Here is a 27058-nt window from a genome sequence, read left to right on the forward strand (position 1 = left end):
TAGCAAAACAGGGGATCACTCTCCAGACAATGCTGTCGTCCTTGTGTGTGACACACCATGTTTGCACATTCCATATGCTTCCTCATTAGTAACGTCCGTAATTAACCAAAACTGATGAGGCATGTGCTCAAATTAGACAGCTTGAAAGGCAGGAGAATTTGCTTTGGTCAGCGATCTCTAGCCAGTGAGCCTTCTGGTGAAGTGAAAGCACGTAACAGCTGAGAGGCAGCAGCTAAAAGGGACATGGTTGTTCCCCCCTACCCAAATTCACAAGCACTTGACTTTAACACTGAGAGTCTGTAGAAACAGGGATGGTTTGCAGGGCAGTTTGTGGCTGTAGGTCTCTGCTGTGGCCTTTCACCTCCTAATTTTCACCTCCAATCCTTCTTCCAGAGAAGATGACCACAGGCAAGTCCTGTACACCAGTTTGTGCTTGGCAGGTCTCCTGCAAGAGGACAGGGTATTGGGAGGGCACTGTTACTGCTGTAATGCTTGAATTGATGGCTGATTTGAGAACACCTTTCTTTTTTTTTTCTCTGGAGCCTGTGTGCTCCCTCTTGGTTGCTGCAGGAGGAGGATGCCTGGTTTGCTAGCAAAGCTAGATATAGTGGTTCCTGAACTTGGGTCTCTGGAGGACCTTTGAAGAGCTGATGGGCAACACAGTTTGGAAATTCTTTGATCTGTGGAGGCCAAATGATTTCCACCAGGTAGGAAAATCATAAAGTCTTGGCATTTATGCTCAGCCTGCCTGAAAAAGCATGCCATGCTGCCCCTGGAAATTTCCTATAGCCATTTCATCCCCTTTGAGACACTGCCCAGCAGTGAAACTACTGCTTTTTAAATGTTTGCGGTGTTTATTTAGAGAAGAGACTTTACTGTGAGGAAAATGAGCACCAGCATACCAGGACATAACCTGCTGTTGCAAGTCAGATAAACTGCCTGAGGACCTGACTGTGAAGCCTTGTCCAATGCCTCAGGAGCCCAACAGGAGCTCCTCCAATGTGGTGGGACCATGGCAGGGAGTCCTGAGCATCTCCCTCCCCTCCTTCTGGGGGGATACCGCTGAATATCATGAGTGAATTAGGGAGGAAGATACAGAGTTTGCCCTGGTACAAAAGCCCACCTGCTTTCAAAGAACCCTGTTAGAAATTTCTGAAAACTAAATGGATTTTCATCACAGGCTGGACAAGTGTTTGGCCTTGAGAATTTCAAATACAACATAGCTGTAGTGGGACTCCTGCAGCAGCACATCAAGCCCAAAGCTGAGCTTGTTTACAAAGTATGTGGCTTTGTTTTAAGTCTCCATTTCTGTTATAAAGTACAGGAAGAGTGGACTGCAGATAGCTGTAAGGAGTGAGGTCAACACCTAGGAAATGGAGAACAAATATTCAAAATAACATGATTGCAGAATGTGCCAGCTTGAGAAGGAAATTATTCTTTGGGGGAGTATATTAGGGGCATCTCAAAGGCTTTCAGTTTCACCTCTTCTGTTCCACATGTGCTGCCTTTCTTGAGATTTTCCTACAGCTTGATGTCACCTGGAGAGCTGGTTGGGTTTGCTAGGGACAGTAGGCTTACCATTTATTTCTGCACTTCCTCTTAGAAGCAAGGAGGGGAGTATCACAGAAATTCTCCATTCATTTCTAGGAAAGATGTTCTTAAGCAAGGCTGGGCAAACCCTGCAAAACATTTAATATGAATATTAGCACAAATGGTCAAATTATTTACCTCCAACATACTGCCTCTTTTATTTCTCTTCTACAGATATTCATAAAAGAGAGTTTTGCTGGCACAGCTACTTAGGGGAAGAGGATAACAATATAACATGCATGAATATTCACATAGTGATATAATTCTGCATTTACAAGCACCAGTATGTACACTAACACACTCATTAAGCCACAGGAAAAAGAATATTGCCATGTGACTTGTCCAGCCAATTACAAATACCTATTGTGTTTCAAGTACTGAGTGTTCAGAAAGTACTATAAATGAGCAGTCCAAAGAGATAAATCCATTAACATTTGTAGAATGTTCTGACTAATGCACACTTTTAATGAAATGGATTTGTGGAGTTATTTTTATTAATGACATTTATGAATTAGAGTGCTTCTGAGAATGCTGTAGCAGTGAGAAAAAGGCTATCCCACAAGTAGAGAAAGAGGTTATATTCACAGAATAATAATATTGCTGTATAATATGAATATTCCTTGTTGTTTTATTTTCACTTTATAGTAGTGTCTACAATGAAATATTTTCTAATTGTCAACAATATTTCTTGGCTTTCAGAAAACATAGCCCTAGTCAATATCATATAATATGGTGTGTTATTTTTATGAAAGATATTTTTTTCTTTTCAGCTAACATCTTCACCTAATCATTACAGTACTTTCATATACTAAAACATCACAAGTACACACAGAATGGGGTTAGAAAAAAATATTTTTAGCATTGTATTCTTGAAATGTGTGTTTTCTTGAAACAGGACATGCAAGAAACAGTCTTTGAGAGCAATAAAGAGCTTGATCTTGCAGCATGTTAAAGGAATCTATAATGCATAAGGTGATTCTGAAGCAGTTATATGTACAACTCTACAATTATCCCTTTGTTTCTTGAGGCCAGCCTAATTCTTGCCTGAAGTGCAGGTAAGATTCCTGGCTAATCAGGACTTTCAGGAAAGTATTGTAGAGACAAAGCTTGGAGCCGTAGTGCATAAAAGATCATGATATCGGGTGACTATTTTTTCAGGCATTTATATTGAAGATAAATAGCATTGGGAATACTGTGATTTATTTATTTATTTTTTAAAGAAAGCTCTAAGACAGTAAAATTGTTTATGCCCTTTGTGCAAACTCTCCAAAATGCACCCCATGTAAACACTGACAGTTAATAGCTTGTTCTCCCTTAACCAAAAAAATCTAGTTTTAAGTGGAACATGCTGTAATTTCCCTTCCTGCTAGTTGTCCTATCCTTCTCCTGGACCAACTGTTTTCCCAGTCACCAAAATGCAGAGCAAGCTTTATGCAAAAGCCCTAGTCCCTTGGTGATCCTCCCACTGCATGTGCTCCTTTGACCTTCATTCAGCAATGTATGCTACAGTACATCATTTTTAACTGCAGCAATGCTCCAGGACCATGTCAGCAGAGCATTTTTTGCACACCATCTTTTCCCACTTTTGAAATAGGAATTATGTCTTTGAAGATGTAACCCCTAATTCCTAATTTTCCCTGCAGATCATCTATTGAGGACAGTAGATTTGTTACTCTTTTTTTTTAATTATTTTTTTTAATGCTTTAATGAACAATTGCTGTACCATCTTGTTAGAATACAATACTAAATCTCAAGAATTAAGCATTTGACCATTTAATTTGCTATGAAGAAAAGATAGAGAGGGAGGGAGTTTCTAGTAGCCCAATGTGTTGAAAACTTATGGTACAATTTCATTCACAAGGAGTTATTTATTTATTTAATGCATAATCTACATTTTTTGTAATTCTTTATCACAACATTTCCCAGCCCCATCATGTTTAATCAGCACAGTCGTATTTTAAACTTTGGGATATCTTTGTAACTTCTAGAGAACACAACTAACAAACAGACAATATGCCTTACCACCTGACAAGTTTCTGTAAGTTTAGCCAAACAAAAACAGAATTCTCAGTGTTCAAATTTGTCAGACAAATATGTATGTCTCCCTACTCTCATCCTCTTTTTGATTTTTTTTTCTTGTTTGTTTAGCTCAGGACAAGAGTAGTAAGCATGGAAAAGTTTAAATTGCAATGGGCATGGGACAACAACAACCTGGTATCATCTTTGGACTGCAAGGAAACACATAATTTGTTCCTGCTTGAGTCCAGACATTATTTCAGGAATACAATGTCATATTGAGAACACTTTAATTTTTAAGCCTGATTCCTGGTTCTTAGGGATCACAGTTCTCACGTGGATAAGGTCCCTGATATCACTATAAACAGTGACTTCATCCACATTTACTTTCCCAAAGCTTTACACATCTCTTAATTTATTTACCAGCCCCTGAAAAGTGTCTATAACCTTAAACACTTAGACCCTCCAGAGAACACTGAAAGCAAATTTAATTGGGTAACACTGTCTAAGGCTGTTTGCCAGGGCTCTGTGGAACAGTCTACTGAGGTTATATATTTTGCACTGCTTAGTCTATCCATCATTTAATTTATTCCTGGCTTCAGGTAGACATCCAATATTGTACCAGTGCCTAGCTCCCTGTAATAAGCACAGAATCTCACAATGCTGCCCGGCTTTGTGACCATCACAACAGTGAGGCAGGGGATGCAAAATGGACAAATTCCACAGCCCAGGAGTGAGTCTGTGCTCTCCTTTGCATTTCAGTCATATCCCTTGTGAGGAGAACTGTCCTTTTCAACTGCATTAAGACTATCATTGTGAAGTTTTACGTCACAAGTTTGGACATCCTGGATGATTTTAAAATACTCCTGATCCACAGACAGTATTTCTTGTCCAGCTATAAGAAGTCTTCTCAGAATACCCTGAAGCTTTTTTTTCTACACAAGGAAGAAATAGTATTGTTTTCTTACTCCATAAGGCCTGAAATGAGGAATGCAATAGATTCCACTATTCAATAGCACATCAACATTTTGGACATAAGGCATCTATTTCACTCTTATTATCTGTTCCTTAAAGCATTCTTGTTTCTTCCTTATGTCCAAGAAAGTAAGAGTGTTACATGACACGTGTAGTGCTTTGTTTACAAGATGCAGCAGCTTTCTGTTTTTCCCTTTTATCAACTTATGTCTCTCTCCAGAAGGCTGACTGATCTTTATTTCTTCTTTCTGAGTTTCAGAGAAGCAAATTCAGTAAGGTCTGTCCAGGAGTGCAGTCTTCTATGTCTTTGCATGCAGTGCCATATACTCTTTCAGTCTAAACTCTTGCACACACAAAGTACCAGATAGCTCCTCTTCTGAGACAATCTCTTAGAATATACCAGGTGCAATTAGCATTGTCTTCTTCCATGCAATAAAGCAGGAAAGAGTTCTGCAAAACTTAAGGACAGTCATTGATACCATGGTGGATACACTTTTAGCATCAAAAACTCTGCTGTTTCAAAATTGCTGTTGATCCACGTACATCTATTCCTGTCATCTATGGAGTGAAAATCAAAAAGTTATCATGTAACTTGAGACCAGTCTTATTGTGGACTTGTTCCAATGACTGTTACACCAGCTTCAATTCAAAAATGACAAATCTTCCAAAAGCTGCAGGAAAGCCTGATTTTTATCTCTGCATATTCTTACAGTCTGTGTTGAGCTTGAATAAATATGTATCTTCCCTTTCTGAAAACCAAAAAATTAATTACTGAAATGAGGTTAAATGTGGAAAAGAAAAAAAGAAAAAAAATATTTGGTGATTATGGTATCCTTTTACTAATGTCACATTCTCAGTTGCAGGTTCTTAGCAGAGTATAATATGTAGACTGGAGACACTCTTGGCAGTGTCTCAGTATCTTAATGTATTTATCTTGATAAAACCCACATGAGGTCAAGAAATGCCTAATACACCACTGGTAGGTACAGAAATGAGATGCAGAGAGACAGATTTTTTATTTATTTTTTTTTCCTCAGGTTACAAGGGACGTCTGTGACAGAGTGGGAAACAGATCTCTAGATTAATGCCCTGACTAGTGAAATGCTTTCCCTTGGCCATGGCTGGTCATTTGAGTAGATAATGAATCCTTGTTTACTTCTGAGGATATTTTGATGATGTAAAAATGATTTCCCATTTTCACTCACACTGCTGAAAACCAGTCTGGACATCAGTTTCATGCTGTAATATATTGGTACAATAAGTTTGTGACTTCCTGGAAAGCCAGCATAGCTGCAAGAGCAACATGGTAATGGAATGCCAATGAGCCTCTTCATATAGAAGTCACTGTGAAAAGCAGAATCTTGCCCATGGACACATACAGAATTGTATTTAGGTAAGTTCAGTTCTTAATATGAAATATAAAGGAAAGGAGAAATTATTAATGGATATAACATACAAAACACAGAGAAATCTGTAATTTCTGCTGAAGTTGGTATAAGTTGTTACAGTGAAGAGCCCTGACAAATCATGTTATATATTGACCAAAAGTAGCACTTTCTTTCTATATACTTATTTTATGTGCTTTTACTCTATATACATAAAATATTCTTATATTCTATTTTCTACAATAATTATTCAATTTATTCTATTTCCTAGAATATTTTATTCTAATTTATAAAATATGTTTTTATTATACATATATATATATTTTTGAACTATATGTTTTTACAAAGAAGCATTTTTACAAAAATGAGGAAAATAATGGACTTAGCACATTTAGGCTGTAAATAAATTTGGGATGAATGATTTTCTTTTCCTACTTTTTTTTTTTTTTTTTAAAGGTCAGCTTAGTTTAGAATCAGTAACTGTATTCTGGGGGAAAGAGGGAGGGTTGTCATTTTTTGTTTTTTTCAACATGCTTAGTAAGGTTAGGAAATTCTCTAGATAAACTGAAGGAGGAATATGGTGTGTATAATGGCCACCCATGGCCATATATTGAAAAGTGACTCAAAAGGGTCAGGACTTGGGTCTATGTTGGTTTCTAATCTATCATACTACAAGAACTCCATTGTTTTTTGGTGACACTCTAAGATCATCTATAGACTACAGACTATTTTTCATTTGTTGACTAAACCTCATGAAAATACTGTGTAATATTAGCACATTAAAATTGTTGTTTCCAACATGTTTTCCTAGACAAGCACCTCTTACAGTAATTTTTATAGATTAAATGATTTTTTTTTTTCTCAAGATCTTTTCAGTATTTTTACGTCTATTTAGGGAAGTGGGAATACATGCATCCTACTCTCCCACTAACAATAGGGTCCAAGATGTAAAAAAAATAAATCTGAATCCTATGCATTTTAAGCAGAAATAATCTTCTGATTCAATTGTTGCACATACCAATGGGCTTTCAGAAAAATTATGCCCTCAGTCTTTATTGGATTTATAAAAGATTATTGATGCTTCAAAACCAACTCTTCATGATCTCATTGACTTCAGTGGAAGTGCAAGTGCTTAATCTAGACGAGCAAAGATATTTAGAGGTCTTTTTAAAACCAAAAAGACTTAATAATCTCAATGCTTTTGCAAATAAGAGGCTATCTACTTGCAGAAAAATTGTAACAATTCTTACACTTGATTTATTTGCATCTGTCTCATACTCATTGTATGTTTTTAGAATGTTGCGTGGTTTCAAGCCACCATTAAGACATAGTCCAATCACGTGTCTCTCACTATAGTTATGTAGTATTATAAAAATAATTTCAATAACACATTCAAAATGCACACTCTGGAAATACATTGAAACAGAAACTCTCCTTCTCCATAACACAAGACAGTAATAATCTGAGTTTAAGTTTGCCATTCAGAAATAACTTGGAAACTGAAAGTCTGTTTTGCTAAAGAGAATCATTAATATATATATATATATATATATATATATATATATATATATATATTTTTTTTTTTCCTTATTCTTATATTTTCTTTAGTCAGGAATTCAGAAAAAAAGGAGGAATTTTTTCCTTACTCTCTCTCTCTTCCCACCTCCACCCCCGTCAAATATCACAAGTGAAAATGGAAAATGAGGCAAAGAAAAAAAGAGAAACTGAAGTTTAAAACAAACAAAATCAAATAAACAAAAACAAAGAAAAAGAATGAATAGATATTCTGCTTTTCAGAAACCAAAAATATGATTTCTATTTTTACTTCATCCCCAGCTAAACCAAGGAATGATAACGCTTCAAAAGCTTTTTGAAACTTTTTGAACTATTATTAACATGTTTTTTGTGCTACCCAGCACTTAAATATAATTTACATTTTATCTGTGATAAAAGGGAATTTTTCTCTTTGTTTTAGGACTGTCCAATCTTTCAAGATCGATGAATAATAATAATAATAATAATAATAATAATAATAATAATAATAATAATAATAATAATAATAATAATAATAATAATAATAATAATAATTTGAGATTAATGATGAGGCAACGATAGTTGTCTCAGCCATAGGCATAGGCATAGGCAACTCAGTCCATTCTTTCTTCCCTTATTTTTTTCTGCTGAATGAATGGAATAACTAATGGAATAACTAATGGAATAACTGGGGGGAGAATAAATAAATAAATAAAGCTGAACACAAAGAAAAAAGCTCTACTAGGAATTCTAAGACAGATCATAACCCTAAGTGCATTGCTTGCTTTCTGCTTTCTTACATTACCAATCACAGGCTCTTTTAATTAGTTTACATCTTGTGCAATAGAATGTGCCATTCAGAGGATGGTTCTCCAGTTAGTGATGTGGCATGCTGCAGTTTCTGCTGAGCAAATCTCAGAAACATAAACATGCCCTGACACTAGGAGAGAAAAAGTACATATAACTGATAGCAAGATCAGAAATCTGTAACATGTAGAAGTGTTTTTTTCCACTGCCCTTCAGAGACAGAAAGAGGAAAGCACACCACTGTACAGACCTAAAGAGGATTTAAATTTAAGTAGAGTCCAAGAATTGGCATTATCTAAACACTGAAAATCTACTTCTTGTTGCAGCATTTCACAGGTTCTGAGTGACTGAGCTCTGTTTCTGTTTGAAGAAGCACACTGCTGCAACCCTCTAAGCCTTACTGGGTCCAAGGTGGAAGGACAGAATAAAAGCTTTCCAGCTTTAAAACGGCACATTGCTGTTGAATGAGATTTACTATCCAACATCTCTTTCACCTTTGATCTACTGCAGGTACAGAAGAGCTAATTGATCCATCTGTTTCTGAGTTGTAAGTGGTTTCTGGATCACAGAGCTGCTGTTTGTGAGGTGTCCCTGCAAGTCATGCTACTCAGTGAGCTCACTCTGGGTCGATGCCAAAGGCTCAGAGATTTCTGAGCCTGACACTTAACAACAAGCTGCAATTGGCAATTGAAGGAAGACAATCTACTTAGGTGCACTGTCTCTCAAAATTGTCTGCATACTATGCTTGGCTGGGGTGCCACCTTCCATTACTTTCCCATTTTCAAAGAAAATGTGTTATCTTCTGTTCCCATTGTAATAGGTGCTTTGACCTTTTATAGTTGCAGTCAAAGGCCTTTTTCTTTTTTCTTTTTTTTTTTTACTCTTCAGCAAATTTGCTCTCATTTTGCTTGTGATGATGCTCAATAATAACAACTACCAGGAGGTTTTTGTACAAGTTCTACTCTGATTTATAACAGAAGGATGTGTTCATAAACCTTTGAGGATTTGATGAATATGTGAACACAGCTCAACTGGAGACAAGAATCATGAGTAAGTTGAGAAGGTTGAAATCTTTCTGATACCAAGATTTCCATGTAATTGACAACACCTCAAAATGAGAAAATGGAAACTTTTTGCACACCCTATTTTGGGAAATCTCTCCTTTACCCCTCCCTCCCTCCTTGCTCACACAAGTTTTATTTTTAAAACTGCAGGCACAGTAGTGCAATTTTCGTCACTACGATAGTCAGTGGCTGTGGACTGGCAATTTACATCACACTGGTATTTTGTGATAACCAAATTCAACTCTTCCTTATAAGGAATTTGTCTTATTAGCAATCTCATATTTGATATCTTCCCTGTCTATTTAAACTATTGTATTTAAGATTCAATGCAATTTCAGTCCAACCTATACAAAGTTGTTTAATTTACAAGCATTTCTGTTCAAAAGAACATTGATGCAAAGAAGATAGAGGAGGGAAGGAAGGAAGGAAGGAAGGAAGGAAGGAAGGAAGGAAGGAAGGAAGGAAGGAAGGAAGGAAGGAAGGAAGGAAGGAAGGAAGGAAGGAAGGAAGGAAGGAAGGAAGGAAGGAAGGAAGGAAAAGTACATTCCATTACAAACAATTCCTGAGACAATCATTAACAAAATTTATATTTGTTTTCTTGGGAGCAGGGGTTATTTTGTGTTTTTGTTGTTGGTGTTGGTGGTTTCTTTTGCTGTTGTTGCCACTACCACACTTTTTCCTTCTAAACACATTAGCCTGTTACTGTGTACACACAAAATATTAAATAAAATATCTCAATATTTGCCTTATTTTTGTTCTTCAGAAGATGTAATTTTCTGTCAAAGATATTTTGCATAACACTCAAAATATTTTCCTTCGGTGATGTTTGAATAACTATAGCTGGTTTAAAGCATCTTCCAGCAGAGCTACTTAAATCAGTCTCTTGGGAGTGCATACAACTCCGAAGGACCAGATCAGGAATCTGAGCTCCCGTTTTCAGTGCTCTTTGCTGGATTACGTATTTGACAAAACCTGAGATAAGTAGTGTGAATAACCCCACTTTAAGTTATGAACTGAAATCGCTAGCATTGGAATGAAGAATCCACTGATTTTCCTAACCTAGATAATAAATTACATATATACTATAGGCATTAATTTTCAACTGCAAATGCTACATCTACAGAGGATATTAAGTGCTTCTTTTTATATAAAATCTCAGAAATTATAAGATATGTGCAAAGATTCAACAAGAGTTATGTCTTCTATGGTAATTTTGTTTCTTCTAATCTCTATAATTTCACTATAAAGCCCCATACTATAGACACATTTCTCTGTTTAAGCATTGAGAAGAAAAAGGTATTCTGACCTCCTGGGTTTTCCAGCCTAGCAATCAGAGGATCTTGCATGGCTACTTCATCCTTGTGATTGGGGAATGAGAAAAATTGCCTTTGAGTCAACAGTTCACAGCCTGGTTTAAAATTAACTTCAGAGAAAAGCAAGAAACTCCAGAAAAGCAAGCAAATCTGCTATGAATAGGTATTGCTTAGAAGAACCTCTTTTGAAAACCAAGTTGAGGAGGTGGCGAGAAAGCTTGAAGACCAATGTCACCCCCAAGCTGTAAGGGACGTGTCCTCACGTGTACATTCATGTGCCTATTCATAAAGATGCTGTCCTGTTAATGAACATCAGCACTGGCACGTTGGTATGCAGCACACCAGTGTGACCAGGTGGAAATCAGCCAGAGGAAGTCTTTCAGTGCCAAGCTATGCTCAGGCACCATTGCTGTAACAATGACAGAGCAATACTGAAAGGATCAGCCTGGAGTAGATGTAAAACTCCTCAGGGGAAATAAAATCCATTCTGCTTCCAATAGAAACAATTTCTTTCTACCACACTTCATTTATCCACCAGCCACTATGATTATTCCACTCTATGTTTAAGCCTCCATTGTTTATATTGCATTTATTTTTTAAAAAAGATACCTGTGCCATAGGAATACATAAAACATTTCTGTGAAAAAATAGCTATTTTCTGTCACCTCCTACCATTCCTTTTGTGATAAAACAATGCACTACAAACATGATTAGTGGTCTGATATCTTGTTCATGTAGTAGGGTATCATAACAAGCTCAATAGTGAAGGATAAGTGATCTGTAAGCTGCTGCCACCATCACTGTGTGCAGAAATTACCTGTATTGTTCCACAAGTGGTGATCTTGTCTCAGACACAATTTTATTTTTTTTTTTTTCTGATAAGTGCATTTAAAGAAAGTGGCATTGTGGGGGGTGGGAGGAGAAGAGGGAGAAGGCATTATATTTAATTGTGTAAATGCAAGGAGAGTAGCAATTATTAAAAACTGACTTCAATGAAGATTTGTTTTTAAGTGAGTAAATGTGAGGAGACAATGAAAACTGGCTTCGGTGAAGATTTATTTGATGTAAGAGTGTGGTGCTCCATTACTGAGATAAAAGTAAGATGATCAGCTGGGAAGAATGTATGTGAAGAATGTATGAAGGTCTTACATTAAAATTAGTGAACTACGCCAAAGGGGAGAAGCAACAAAGGAACCAGCACTTTCAGGACACCATCAATGTCAGTAGGGAGCATTTGAACCAAGGCCAAAAGGACAGATATCACTGTTGCCTTTAGCTTTCACCCCTCCATCAAAGAAGGACACCCTGTGGTTACCTTTTAAGAGAAACCTACTGCAATAATATGCATTTTGTGTTACTTTTGTTCCTTTAAAGTAAAATTAAAAACAGTGATTTCTATTAAGAACCAAGCAGGAAACCCTGAGTGACACTTCTGAGCAGGACTGTCAATTGCAAATGGTGGACCTAATTCTCATTTACACTCATGGTCTAGGGATATAAGGAGGTCATCACCTTGGCTTAATGTAGATTTGCAACCACTTTCATCTTCTAATTCTAATAGAGAGGATATCCTTGGTGTGAGTGGTAGGAGTCCTGACATACTTTAAGTCAATATGCCACAATGAGTGCTTCTTGCATTGCTACCAGTGCAATAAATTACAATTATAACTAAAATAAATAAATAAATGAATAAGTAAAACTCCATACGTCTCAATTTTCACATGTTCACACAAGGAAGCAAAGCAAACCTTGAAAAGAAGGGAGATTAACTTGCAAAGTTAAATTAAACATTCAATTTATTAGTTTAAACAAAATCATCAAGACAATGGAACAGACAAATTATTGAAATGTCTTTTTCTTAAGGCTATTTTTTTTCTTTAAAATTAAAGAGTATTGAGATAAACTCCTTAAGATACCTGTGATGGAAGCACAAAACCTTGAGGTTTTGGAATGGGTAACAAGAACAAGGCATACTTGTAGGGGTGTGTGAGTACATGCTTTGGTAGATTGATTGAAATCACTCAATTTTCATTAAGAAAAAAAAAAAAAAAAACACTGAATATTCGAGTGTGTTTTAATGCCAACAATTATGTCTTCTGGAGCACATCTCTGTAGCTTCGTCTGTGCAGACCAGCCCTTTAGCCTCCATCACAGAACAGAGCTCTCTTACCGGTTTGCCTGTAATCCTTATGCAATACTACAAATGTTTTTTATTACTGTTGGAATGATAAATCCAAGTAACCAGGAAGCTGTCAAAGACGTAACATGTACCACCATTATATCATGTACCATATCATTTGCCTTCCTTTCCTTTTTCTGTGTCATGTAGATGAAGTCTATAGTTAGAGTTTTCTATTTTGTGATATAGTGTCTCAAATGAATTAAAGGTTTGGCACTTTTCACTTGTTATGCAGATATATTTCCCTTGTTACTACATTCCTCACCACACATTAAGTGTTAGAATGCACAGCACATTGCATGTGAGATGGGTGTTGTTTCTACAAAAATAAAAACTGTGAAATAGAGATTTTTAATGATTTAGATTAAAGCATATTTTTGGATCATACAGATACTCTACGAGACTTTTTTAAAAATAAAAAGCAACAAGTTCTGCCTTCTTTTTTCTACTTGTGCTGTAATGATTTACATTTCTCAAAGCATATGGTGAGAATCTGAATTATCCCTTCTCCACCTACTACTCACAATTTCTTGCCTACTGATTTCAGCACCTAATCTATGGTGCTAAAACCAATTAGTGATACATCAAAGGTTTTTGCAGTTGTAAAGTTTGGACCACTACAGAACATTAGCACATGAGCTCCTCATTATAGGAACAGATATATGTGATCTTTGATCCATGTGATAAAAGATACATTCAAAATATGTTTTCTTTGGCAACCTTACAATCTCCTAATTGAGGAAAAAAAAAAAAAGCTAATTATACAGTTCTTTCCAAGGACGGAATCTGCTGTAATAGGGATTGTACATAAAAACTAAGTAGTAAATGAGAAAGGCTAATTTCACTTTATTTCTTTGTCCAGAGATTTTTCTTTCTAAAACTCTAGAAAGTTATTTTTCACAGATCATATGCTCTAGAGCTTTGAGGTTTCAAGGAGGCTGCTGGATTAATATTCTGAACAAAATTATTGTTCCATAGATGTGCTTAACTTTTGGCACAGATTAGCCCCACCAGAGTCAATGAAATTAAGTCATGCCACCTGAAATTAAGCATTAAAGAATAAATAGTAAATGCCATTTTCTCCTGTTGGCCAGTTCCCATTATGCCTCTCCTATTTGTACAAAGTATGTGGAGTTAAAACAAGTGATGAAATAAATGGTGAAGCATGCTTGTTGTATGCTTTACTGCTCAGGCTACTTGATAGGTTATTCATTTTCTCCTGACATTCCCCATCCCTCCTTGAAGTTGTTACATAGATGTAAAAATAACAAATGGAACATTGCCATTTGATATTAGATCACCAGCAACATTTATTTATAGTCCTTTTTCTTCCCTTGAGATGGAATTTTTCCATCCTTTGGAACCTGTGCCCAAACTAGCTGTGCATCAGCCTGTGTTCCTTCAGCAGTGCATTAGAAGAGAAAAAAATAAAATCCTCAGGGCTGGCAGGGAGATGTGATGGACTGGACATGACATCTATAGTGTGAGATGTTGCAGACACACTCCAAAGTAAGATGGAGAGGAAGGTTGCAAGGTCAGACCTTTATATCTTCCTTCTGCTTCGTAGTGCAAAGATATAGTTTCTTGTCTTAGTATAGGAAAAAAAAAAAAAGAGGGGGAGAAAGTAGAGGAAGAAAGGAGGGAGGGAAAGAAAGAGTCCTTTCTGCCCAGGAGATCTCTGTCTCAGACTGAGATGCTTAGATTGGATGTTGATTTAGTGGCCAAGATTTTAATTTCGCAGAATAACACTAGAATTTCCAGCATAAGTAAAAGCAATATCTAATTTGCAATGATTCAGAGAAGGAAATAGAAGCTTGGGAAATTACATATATCAATACAGAAATGTTACCTATAAAACATTCACTAACACTTTGCTATAAGAATTACAGAAGTTTGTTAGAGGAACATTTAGCCACTCCTGAAAAAAAACAAACAAACAAACAAACAAACAAAAAAAAAAAAAAAAAAAAACGAAAAGAAAAGAAAAGGTTTTCTAAATGTCCTTTAAAGGAGATTCTTCCTTATACTGTAGCCTCTTTGGGATGGAGGTTGCAGAGATTTCAGTTAACAGAGAAGATAGGATTTTCATTTTGTAAAACGCCTATTTCACTAATGAAAGGGCAACAGTATACATATACATACACATACATATATATATATACATACACTTAACTTAATCTGGTCACATTGGGTAATTCTCTTAATTTTTTAAACTATAATAACAGACTTAAAAGTAGCCTTTGAGGTACCATCAGGTATTCCACAGTTCCTTTTCTTTCCACAGTAACCCTAATTAGCGACACAGAACCCCTTTCATATCACCTAAATTATCTACTATTGAGGGTTCTTCACATCTCAATAATGCCCAGGAAAGACTCTCCCTGATATAATTAGGGCACCACCTTTTGAATATCACTGGTATATGCTGGTGAAGAACGTAGGTAAGTCAATATTAGCATCCTTTTTCCATCTTTGCTCATCACCATCTATTGAAAGCCCCTAATATGTCTTCTGAAATATCTACATTAAAGCACAATTAAGTAATCTAATCTCTTTTTCCATCTCTCCAGCAGAATGGCATGGAATAAATCTAATTCAAAAATGATCTATCTGGTTCATAGGCAGACACACAGATTTTTATATTCCTCCTCCTTTTTCAAGACACCCACTTCCTCTAAATTTCATTTTCTTTCCATGCAATAAAAAATGAACTAACATTGATTTCACTTTTATTTAATTTTCTTCTATTGTGCCTATATGACATGACAGTGAATAACAGCGTAAGCCATGAAAACAATTACATAGCAGCTCTGCATTGATTTGTTTAATTACATCTCTTTATTCAAAACAAAATTGTTTGCTTGGACATCACTGGCAAGCCATAGTGATTTGTGCACCTGTTTTAACTTTAAGTTTAATGTAGTTAATTATTTCTTAGAATAAATATCTGAAAAAAAATAAACCTCTGACTTTCAGATACCCTTCTGCCTGGTGGGTCTCCACACCCCAGCCAGGAGCCCAGATGGACACCTGAAGAGCTGCTTGTGCCAAAGTCTCATGGCAATCAAACATATAAGGATTTCATAGGTTCAGAGTACCAGATTGAGCCTGAATTTAAAACCACTATGGACACAGAGCACAACATCAACAAGCCCTTCACAGCTTTGCTGCACCACGCAGTGCCAAAGGAAGCACAACTGCGTGCACCAGCTTGTGTTGGGTAGCCCTACCAGTTTGCATGGAGCAAGCTGAGAGGCATCCATGCAGCACCATGCATACATCTAGGTATCCAACCCATCTGGAGGAAGACACCATCTCAGAATAGTTTTCACAGACAATTTTTATATAGAGATGGGTGCCTGGTCAGATACTACCAAGCACTTAAAAGCAGAACTTTTGCCAGCCAACCACATGGGAGTACATTCAGCTGCAACAAAGGTGACCAAGTTTGGCATTTTTCTTTATCTTAGAGAACTGGAGCCCCAATCCCCTTCAATACCTGAAGTCTGCCCTAACTGCCGTGCCATAAAATACTTTTAAAATTTACTTTGGTTGAAGAAAGGTGGTTACTGACATTAATGCATTATGCAACACCTTGTTGGCATAATTAAGCTTTTGCTGGGGCAAAGGAGAATTAAGCATTTTCTGGGCAGAACACCTGGGTCCCAGTGCTTCTCCTGACTGAGGAGGGAGTATTACACTGCCAAGAGGGATCATACCAGAGCATTCCAAGAGAGTGTCCTGGGAGCCATGACTTCTGGTTCTAAACAATTATTTCCAGTAGAGAAATTGCAATGCATGGCTCATCTGATCTGATTGTCTCACCCCCATAGGTGGGAGGATTGTCTGATGGACAAGCTTTCCTGAGTGAAGAGCTGTGGAGCTGGGCAGCATGGCCAAGGCTATGCCTCTTAGGTGGATGTGTAGGTACCCTCAGAATGAGCCAAGAGATTTCCACATTTTATTTTTGGATTTACAGTTCTGAAAAGACAAAAAAGGCAAGAAATCCATCCCTATGAAACTATCTAAATACCATCAGATGAGGTTTTCAAAGTTACAATGAAAGGCAGTAGCAAATCAGGATGCTCAGGTACCTCCTTTTTTTCTTTAGCCATTACTGACCTAGTACCATTCTGTCTCTGACTCATGGGTCATTGCTGCTGCTTTCACAGGGACCTTTCATGACTAGCAGATATGACACAACATAGTAGTGGCACTGGAATATATTATTTTACTTCATTGTGTCCAATGGTTTGATATGTGTGTTGCTGTCAGATGAATTAATTGACATTGAAACAAATAAAACTTAGGTCTTAAAGAAGCCCCAAATTCCTCTTAGATTAAACTGTTTATCTATTTTCAAGCCATTTGCTTCACATATTCACAGTTTCTCTTTGTTCAGCCTTGTAAAAGGAGAAGGAAAGAGGTAAATTCAATGACATGAAACACTACTGACAAATGTAGGGAGGCATTGTTTAATTAAATAATAGTTAAACAGAACATACGTGCAGTTAAATTAATTCTAAAGCTATTGTTTGCAAACTTGGAAAGTATCCAAGTTATTTTTTTGTCCTCATCTGAGGAACTGAAATAAAACAAAACTGTAACCCACACACAGATATATATATATATATATATATATATGTATATACATATACACCCCTCCATCCAAGTATAAAGAAACTCTTTATGCAAAATGTTTTCTTGATACCTTCTGTTAACACTGAGTAAACATGAAACACTCAACTTTTTAAAGGCCTGTGGTTTTATTTGTTGCACTGCTTAATGCAACAAATATGCTTCTAACACAGCATGTTCCATCTAAGTAGATACACTTCTGTGTATATTCCCTCCTCCTCTGCAAATTGCCTCTTTGTATTTAATTCTTTTTTATATGAAAAGAAAAGTCTATGTAGGTAGACCTTATACATTAATTTAGCTGTATTTATAATAGAAACAGTTAAGGTATATCTAATGAGTTAATTAGATTATAGTACATGAAGTGGGAAGAAAAGGCAACAAACAGAAAAATCTGAAAAATATTTCAGATATAAGCACAGAAAATCCAGCATCCAGGCATTTATTGAATCCTCTAGATTCAATAAAAATAAATAAATAAAAAGAAAAAGATGAAGATTAGTTACACTGACAGTATTTTACCTGTCATGCAAAAGCTGACAGAGAAATAAGCCAGGTCACTGGTTATCTTACTTCAGCAAACAATGCCTTGAGCTTTGTTATGAGAACAACAGATCTGTTCATTTTCCTACAGAATATCACAGCCCATTGGTGATACACTTTTCAACTACAACCTTCCGTCCTGTCGTATCTCCAATCAGAGGAGCCAATTTATTTATTTATTTATTTATTGGAGGTAGCATTTTTCCACACTGTTGTATTTCTGTTCAAGACTCCCTGGCTTACAGTGGGTTTTTCAGCCCATCATAAAAGAGTTATGCTACCCTTATTTCTGCAAACGGATGTTTGCACATGTTTTGCACCAGTCTTTCAATGAATATTTTTAGAGCCAAATTCACGCCTTTGAATACTTATGAAAAGCTACTAGGACACGGTTGCAAATGCTGTTAATTAGGGAAAAAAAAAAAAAAAAAAGAGAGAGAGAAAGAAAAATAAATAAATAAAAAGGAATGTATTGATTTACCAAAATTTACAGAATTCCTTCTGAAATAAAAGAAGGTTGGGAAAACCCAACTGGCTCCAGTTTGGGTTAAGCAATAGTTTCTTTCCACTTATCCTTTCCCTTTTATTTTCTCAGCTTCCCAAGGGGTCTCCTTAGTGAAAGTCGCAGCTCAGTGATGACCACCAACCCCCCAGCCACAGGCTGGGGTGCAGCTTGGATGGTAAAAGCTCTGCTGTTACACCCTAGCTTGTTTTGGTGGGAAGTGCTAAAAACGGAGAGATGGGGCAGAAGAAAAGCCGTAATTGCAAGATGAGGATACGGCAGCTGTTGAAGCAGAAGAGTCCTCTGGAAATCACTTCCCTTCCCCGTTGTAGCTGCAATCAGATACAAAGTTAGTTTGCCTGCTTTTCCCAGACTCCTGCCGCGTTTAATCAGCTGCACTGACGAGTTGGTGATTCGGGCTGTGCTCATTGGGACCACTAGAGGGCTTGGCTCTTGCTCCTGGAAAGTAACAATAATAAAAGAACTGCGTTCCTCCTTCGTACTTCACCTACACACACACACACACACATATATATAATTTAGATTTATGCAATATTTATTGGTTTTCTTCGTTAAAGATTTGCCTGGATGTTTTGCTCAGTCCACTCCTTTGGGATAATGAGCATGGCAGAGACACTCTTTGAAGAAAATTCTCAGAGAATTCTCTGGGGGCCCCAGAGCTGAACGCAGTGCTCCAGCTGGGGTCTCACGATAGCAGAGTAGAAGGGGAGAATCACCACCCTCGACCTGCTGGCCATACTGCTTTTGATATAGCCCAGGGTATGGTTGGCTTTCTGGGCTGCAAGCACACATTGCTGGCTCATGTCGAGCTTCTCACCAGCCAACACCCTCAGGTCCTTCTCAGGGCTGCTCTCAATCCATTCTCTTCTCAGCCTGTGTCTGTGTTTGCACAATCCCTGCTGTGTAACATAAGCTTAAGAAATCTTGCTTAAGTCGACTCATTCTTAGCACAAAATAAATAAATAAATCCGATTTAAAAACAAAAGACAAGCAGAATTGTAAAGTAATTCTAGTACTGCATGGGCACAGAACCACAGAGACCATGAGTTCATTCTTGAGAATTAAATCTGAGGACAGTACTGTCAAATAGGTATAACTGTGCTTGTACATAACTTACAAGCTAACCATCTAAGCATGTTCAGATCTTTAGTCCCATTTATTTAACCACAAGAGTTCTTCTGATATATCTCTACAGTCGAAATAGTAGTGACCATTATCAACACAGACAAAAAAGGCAAAAATATTTAAATCTTTTTATACATTTGCTAAAGGGTTATTTTCTAAGTTGGAAACTTTACTTCAGCAGAGCAGTTAAGAATCTAAGTTAATGCTGCTTATGGCATCATTCTAATTCACAGGAAGAAATGCATTACAAGGGTGAGCTGCAATAAAGCATGAAGTGTCAAGAGCAAGACTGGGCAGTTAAATGCTTAAATGTAGAAGAGAAACACACATATATATATGTATATATATATATGTATATGTGTATATATATATGTGTGTGTATATATATACATATATATGTATATGTGTATATATATATATGTGTATATATATATACATATATATATACACACACATATATATATATATATGTATATTCACTTGTTATTTCCTTTTTGACCGCAGCTTCTCCCAGGTTTTTAGAGTTGTGTCCCTGTTTACATTCAGACTCCTCCAGTCCTTCCAGTTATTTCTTTCTCTTTTAGCTCAAAACCAGTTGGGATCCAGAAAACACCCAAGATGCTCATCCAAGGCTGTCTGCCCAGGAAACCAGTACCTTCTCCTTTTGTCTTTTTTTTTTTTTTTTTTTTTTCTTATCAAGTTAATTTTCCTTAATTGACACTTTCACTTGGTCACTACATAGAGTGGCAGCTCCACAAGTCTCTTGGTCTTAGACTGATCCACTCAGATTATCAGTTCCTGACTCCTTACCCCAAGGTCACAGTACTCAGAGTCTAAGCAAACCCTTCGATCCAAAATTGTTTGCTGCTTTCTGGAAATCTCCATATCAATAGGTATGCATATCCTCCTTTTGTATATCTTCATATGATACTCTCATATGAATACTCTCATATGATACTCTCTTCCAAGTCCTTCAAGTGAGCTTGTTACAGACAGCTTCAGCCTCCCCTCTCCAGTTCCTTCCCCACTCCCTTATCCTATACTTGTGTGTGTTTGTGTGTTTTGTTTTTTTTTTTTTTTTGCTTTCCCACATTCTTGTACCTTAGTTACAACCATGTAAACTTGTTCTGACATACTAGGTATCTTTTTACTGCCTGAATCTTGGGTGCTAATGGCAGTGTTCTGGACAGTATGAAAGCAATATCCCCTCTCCTCTCAGTCCTGGCATCTTGGCACTAGTCTTTACCAAGTGGGAGCTAGCTTCTTTGCAGATTTTTTAACTTAATTGAAGAGGAGCTGATTTTTAATAGAACTGCAAAAATGCACAAGACTAACAAATTTCTTGCCATGAAAGCACAGGAGGTCCACTTCTTCTCAAAAGAAAAGACATAACTTTTAATGAGGAAAAATGATCTTTTTTTCTTTGCTGTGTTTTTAGAAAGGCTAATCTATCTGGCCTATAATTTCTAATTAAATAAGCAAATTTATTATGAGAGAATGCAGTTGGTTTCTCCAAAAACATAGTTTACAGGACATATATATGTGCATATAAATGTGCACTCTGCTTTGCTCCTTTCTGTCTTTATTCCTCTGCTGCATTATTTTTACTTTACTGTTCTCCCTTCCTTATTTTTACACCTCTCCACAGGTTCTTTCAATGCTTCTAATCTTTCACCTGTCTGTTCAAAGGAGGCTTCTATGGCTCCTTGTGTTTGTAGCCCTTTCTGCCCCCTTCTCCAAGGACATAAGCTACTAGGATTTGCCCAGGGCACAGCAGGACTGTAGCAGTTTAGTAGAGTCAGGATGCTGGGTTGTAGGTTCTTGAAGGCAAGGACTGTACCTGGGTTTCTCCAGTATATTGAAATTACTCTGCTACCTACATAATGCTTAATAAAATGAACAGTGGTGTCAATGCACCTGCCCTTTACTTCCTTCTCTGTAAATTATTGTTGCTTATATTACATGGCTAACACAGAATTTACAGCACCATTTCTGTCTTTATTAGATTGAGACTCATGACTTTTTCAGGGCCATTCATATAACTGATGTTATAAAATCAGAATACATGTATAAGCTCTCCAGTTCCATGAAGAGAGATATGGAGTCCAAACACTTTTATTCCAGTCTTATTTATTTCAGTTATTTCTTTAACAGGGTTAATAACCTGTACTGCAACACACTTAGCCAAAATGAGGGTATAGAGGTCATCAGCAGCATTTTGGCTTTATTTTCCTTGTTGCATAACCATTTAGGGAGGTTGGTCAAATTTTAATACATATAAATGATGTAAGAATAAACAGACTGCATGAGGTTTCAAAATGAGTTACATACTATTAAGCATTCCCAGTATGCTTAAATTAAAGCTACGTATATACTTGTATATAAACACATGTAGAAAATTCTGTTTGCTGAAGTGACAGACAAGTAGCGGTTGGATCCAGCTTTCTTCATTTAGATGAGCAATCCACTCTCTCCCCTCTTGCTTACAGCTTGAAAATAAGACTTCCTGGCAAAATATTTGTGTTTAATGATGTTTTGTATTTATTTTCATTTTATGAGCATCTTCCCTTTTCTCTTAGTTCTTTGGCATCTGCTGGAAAAATATATGCCTTATTTTTTCTACAACTCTTGAGTATAAGCATTAACAGGGAAAAATGTGCTTCCTTTACAGAAGAAAAATAGTTTCTGTCCTGAATTTCCTTTCAGTTTTACAAAATCTCCCCAGTGGAAAGGCTATACACTTTTATATTTTGTCATAGTGAATTCTGTGCATTCTATTCTTGCAAAACTGAATAATTTAACATGTCTTCTCCTTGTAGTAGGGTAAAATAATTCTTAATAAATCTATTCTATAGAATTCTAAAGAGAAGAATTTTCAAAGTGCTTGAAATAATAGCATAGACAATCAAGGACTTCCAACTTTTGAACCCACTGATGATTAATTAAATGTCAGACATTACAAATGTCACCAATAGTTGTTTTATCAAGACACATGTGATTCATGTGCTTATTCCATTTCAAGCTTCCCACACTTGATAACTGGTGAAATGCCCCTTTCCCTCTTGACAATACTTCCATCTCTCTACTTCCTCCAGCAGTTCATGAGAAATACACTTTATTAATACACACTTTTTAAATACAGAGCAAATTGAATGTAATATGAAAATGCAAAATAGAGGAAATCTTGTGTTGCATTATTGTTTGTAACCTTTAATCAGTAGAAACCCCCATTTTAATTTATTTGCAATTGGCAGAAAATGTAGGAGGTTTGTTTGCTGGAGGTTTAAAGCTCAGCTTACTGCAAAGAGTATAACCATTCTCATCTATCAAATAAAATGTCTGCATTAGCTTCTTGCTAGCACCAAAAGGGAAGGGAGAACTAAGTAATAGGAAAACAAAAGGAAACGCTCAAAATTTGAGATCAGCAGACAGAATCAGCATACTTCAGTAAGGCTTTCAATACTGTCTCCCTTATGATCCTCATACAGAAGCTCATGAAGTATAGGCTGTCTGGGCAGGTAGAGAGGTGGATTGAAAACTGGCTGAGTGGCTGAGCCCAGACAGTGGAGGCCGGTTACTAGTGGTGTACCCCAGGGGTCAATGCTAGGTCCAGTACTGTTCAACATCTTCATTTATGATCTGGATGATGGGCCAGAGTATACCCTCAGTGAGTTTATTTGTGACTCAAAACTGGGAGGAGTGGCCAATAAGTCAGAAGGTTGTGCTGCCATCCAGACAGACCTCAACAGGCTAGAGGAATGGGCTCACAGGAACCACATGCCAGGCAAAAAAAAAAAAAAAAAAAGCAATGTGCCAAGTGCTGCAGCTGGGCAGGAACAGCCTCAGGCACCAGGATATGCTGGGGGCTGCCTGGCTGGGAAGCAGGGGTCCTGGTGGAGACATAGTTGAGCATGAATCAGAAACATGCTCTTACTGCTGAGAAGGCTAATGGTATTCTGGGCTGCATTAAGCAAAGAACTGACAGCAAGTAGGAAATGACCCTTCCCCTCTGCTCAGTACTGGTGAGGACACGCTGTGTCCATTTCTGGTCTCCCCAGTACAAAAAAGACAAGGAAATACTGGAGAGAGTCCAATGAAGGATGACAAAGCTGATGGAGGGACTTGAGCATCTCTCCTCAGAGGAAAGGAAGAGCTCTTGATCTTCAGCCTGGAGAAGAGAAAGCTCAGGAAAGATCTTATCAGTGTACATAAATTCCTTATGGGAAGTTGCAAAGAGAATGGAGCCAGGCTCTTTTTGGTGGTGTCCAGTGGTAGGACAAGAGGCAATGGGCACAAACTGAAACACAGGAGGTTCTCTCTGAACATCAGGAAGCACTTCTGTGCTGTGTAGGTGACAGAGCACCCACAGGCACAGGTTGCCCAGAGAAGTTGTGGATCTCCCTCTTCAGAGATCTTATGTGGTCCTGGGCAACCTGCTCTAGGAGACCCTTCTTGAGGGGAGTTGAATCATATGACCTCCAGAGGTTCCTTCCGAGTTCAGCCATTCTATGGCCCTCTCATTCTCTCAAAATTTCAAATTAACCTCCAAAAGTTGGTTTGATACAGCAATAAGGATATAAGCCAGGACAGAACTACCTGCCACTAGTGCCATCTCTAATACTTGTGGCTCAATAGAAAGGCTATTAATGCCTTAATCTGAAACTTGCACTTCTGCTAATATATTATTCTTTGGATCTTTGGACAAATGTTGTAAATCAGTACATTCTTCTCTTTCAGAGCTTTAAATCTCTCTGATTAGTAAAGACCATCAAGGCTTTCCTTGTCCAAACAGGTACAGAAGGGGGAAAATATGGTTTTCTAATTTTTCCTCCCCAAAATTCACAGAGTTGCTCTCTGGAGAGGTAACCAAAACCAGCTAGGATACCACTTGGAGAACTGAATGCTTCTGACAAAGCTTCTGAAAAACAAAAGATTAAAAAAGACTCTGGCAGTTTGAGAGCCAAACCAGCTGGCAGTTTTTGTAGAAGAATGAAAATATTCACATTCTTAATAATCACTATGGAAAATCCACCAAGGAAAACCCACATTCTTTTTTTCTTTCACTTTTCTATTTGGGTCATCAGTTTTCATGATTTTTGGAAGAGGCAACAGGCTGTCATGAAAATTGTCAGGAGACAAAGCTTTAACACAAGATATTAGAAATTCTAGGATACGAGTGCATTGTTGAAGCAGATAGGCCACAGTAAATCCCTTAAGCCAAGCTGGAACAGGCAAACACAAACACAGGCAGCACTACATGAGGCTCACAAAGGTTCTGAAATTGCACTTCAGATCTTCCAGGCTTATAAAGAAGTACCCATCAATTCATCCTCTCACTTTGAAATGTATTTTTATTCTGCAGCTGCTATGGATCTGTGAGACTACTTATATTGTCATGTATTTAACAAAAAAGAAAAAAAAAAAAAGAAAAAAAAGAAAAAAGAAAAAAATAAGAAAAAAAAAGAAGAAAAAAAAGAACCATGCATAAACACAAATTTTTAAAGGTAGGTTTTCATTTACAATATATGATGTGTATGTTGTGTATGCATAAAGGAGCTAAAACATTCTGCAGTATTTGTTTATCAGTATTATAACTATTTTAGAAAATCTTACAAATTTTTGGTACTATGTGTTTTTGAATACTGACTTTTATGAACATGTGTGTACACTAGCATATGCTTGTAGAAATAATGTCTCAGAACAGGGACTTGGGTCTCATAGAACTTGAATAATTTGCCTTGTCCATTTTAAAAATGTCTTCAGTAATGAAAATGGCTGCCAGAGAACTTCCTGAGAGCAAACAAATGTTGGTGCTGGGCTGGATTTAAAAATGTGCTGAAAGACTACAGTGATAATTATTATTGATTTATTCATATTCCAATGTCTGGAGCAGTGTCTGGAGCTGGCTGAGCTGTGTTGAGCACAGAAATGCACACGACAGAGAAGGAAAGACTTTGGCAAGACGCCAAACATTGAGGTAAATAGGCATGAGAGGTCCAAAGACAACCAAGGAATAAAAAGAGCTAGATGACGTTGAAAACCTGAAACTCATTTTTAATAAGGGCCACTCAGGCAGGTCCAGCAGCACTTAGCAGTTCAACAGGGCATTGCTACATTAGACCAAAGGCCAGGATGGAAAGCCAGGCAGTAAATGCCTAAGAGACATCTCTGTAGCTTCCAATGTCATTTGGTAAATAGAAGGACCGTGGTGTCAGTTTCCAAAAGCTGCTTTCTACCCTCAAGTAACAACTGTGTCCTAACAACCTTTTGCCAAGCCAGAGACTACCACGTGAGCAGACAGCAAACACAGAAACCTCAGTTTTCTAGCAAATAAATACTGCCCAACTAGGCAGCAGAGCAATAGCATTTTGCTTTTCCAATTTTACTCTGCCATCCTAGCCAGGTGCCTTCACTGGCTGATGGCTGGACCTGCCACAGCCTTGCTTCTGGGTTATTGGAAACATTCGTACATTTATTTAGAGAGCCACAGCTAGACCATGCTTACTTCCAAGATGAGGTTAGGATATCTAGAAAAAATTCTAAGGAGGCACTTTCATAGCCATAGTCATAGCCATAGCCATAGTTATAGTCATAGTCGTTATCCTTCATGTTATCACCCAGTTTCACAGCACCTAGACATATAGGTCCTAAAGTTGCTCTACCTTTTGTAAATAAACTTAGAATGTCCTTCATGCTCCCTTTTGAGATGTCTGGGATGGAGTAGTTAACCACTCTGCATCCCATGTCCTGTATCATAAAACATGATAATGGTTGTGGAAGAAGCCCCTGCAACAGCAGAGTGCTTTGAGGTGTAGCTGACTGATGACTGAACGCCACTTCAGAGTCTTCCAGTTGCAGTTTATTTTTAGAGAGTAAATAGTGCGATGTCAGGAGGAATAGTATTATTGAAAAGCAGTACAGTAACAAGGGCCAAACCCATGGGATGTGCAATTAAATAATAATAATAAATTGAAATAAAAAAAAGTTAGCTTATAAATGTTGGTTAAATCTTGTTGTCACGGTGCTTCTAGAAACCTCTTTCAATCTGCATTAGTTGTTTTCCCAGTGCCACCAATTGTTCATGCCTTACAAACCTGGTTTTGTCACTAATAGTTGGGCTGTGTGATGCACACACTGCAATGTGGCTTTCTCTGCATTCTGAATGAGAACATACCTCATTTTAAATTCACTAAAATGCATTCTTAAAATAATATTACCAAAAGAAAAAAAAAAAAAAAAGAAAAAAGAAAAAACAAGTAATACAAAAAAAAAGTAATACATTCAGATTTCACCACTCGTTTTTATAATCTGACAATGGGCTTCTTATCTTTCAAAGTCTGGATTATTTTGTGTCAATAAATAACTAT

This window comes from Anas platyrhynchos, chromosome 2, assembly GCF_047663525.1.
Source record: "Anas platyrhynchos isolate ZD024472 breed Pekin duck chromosome 2, IASCAAS_PekinDuck_T2T, whole genome shotgun sequence".
NCBI classification, from domain to species: Eukaryota; Metazoa; Chordata; class Aves; order Anseriformes; family Anatidae; genus Anas; species Anas platyrhynchos.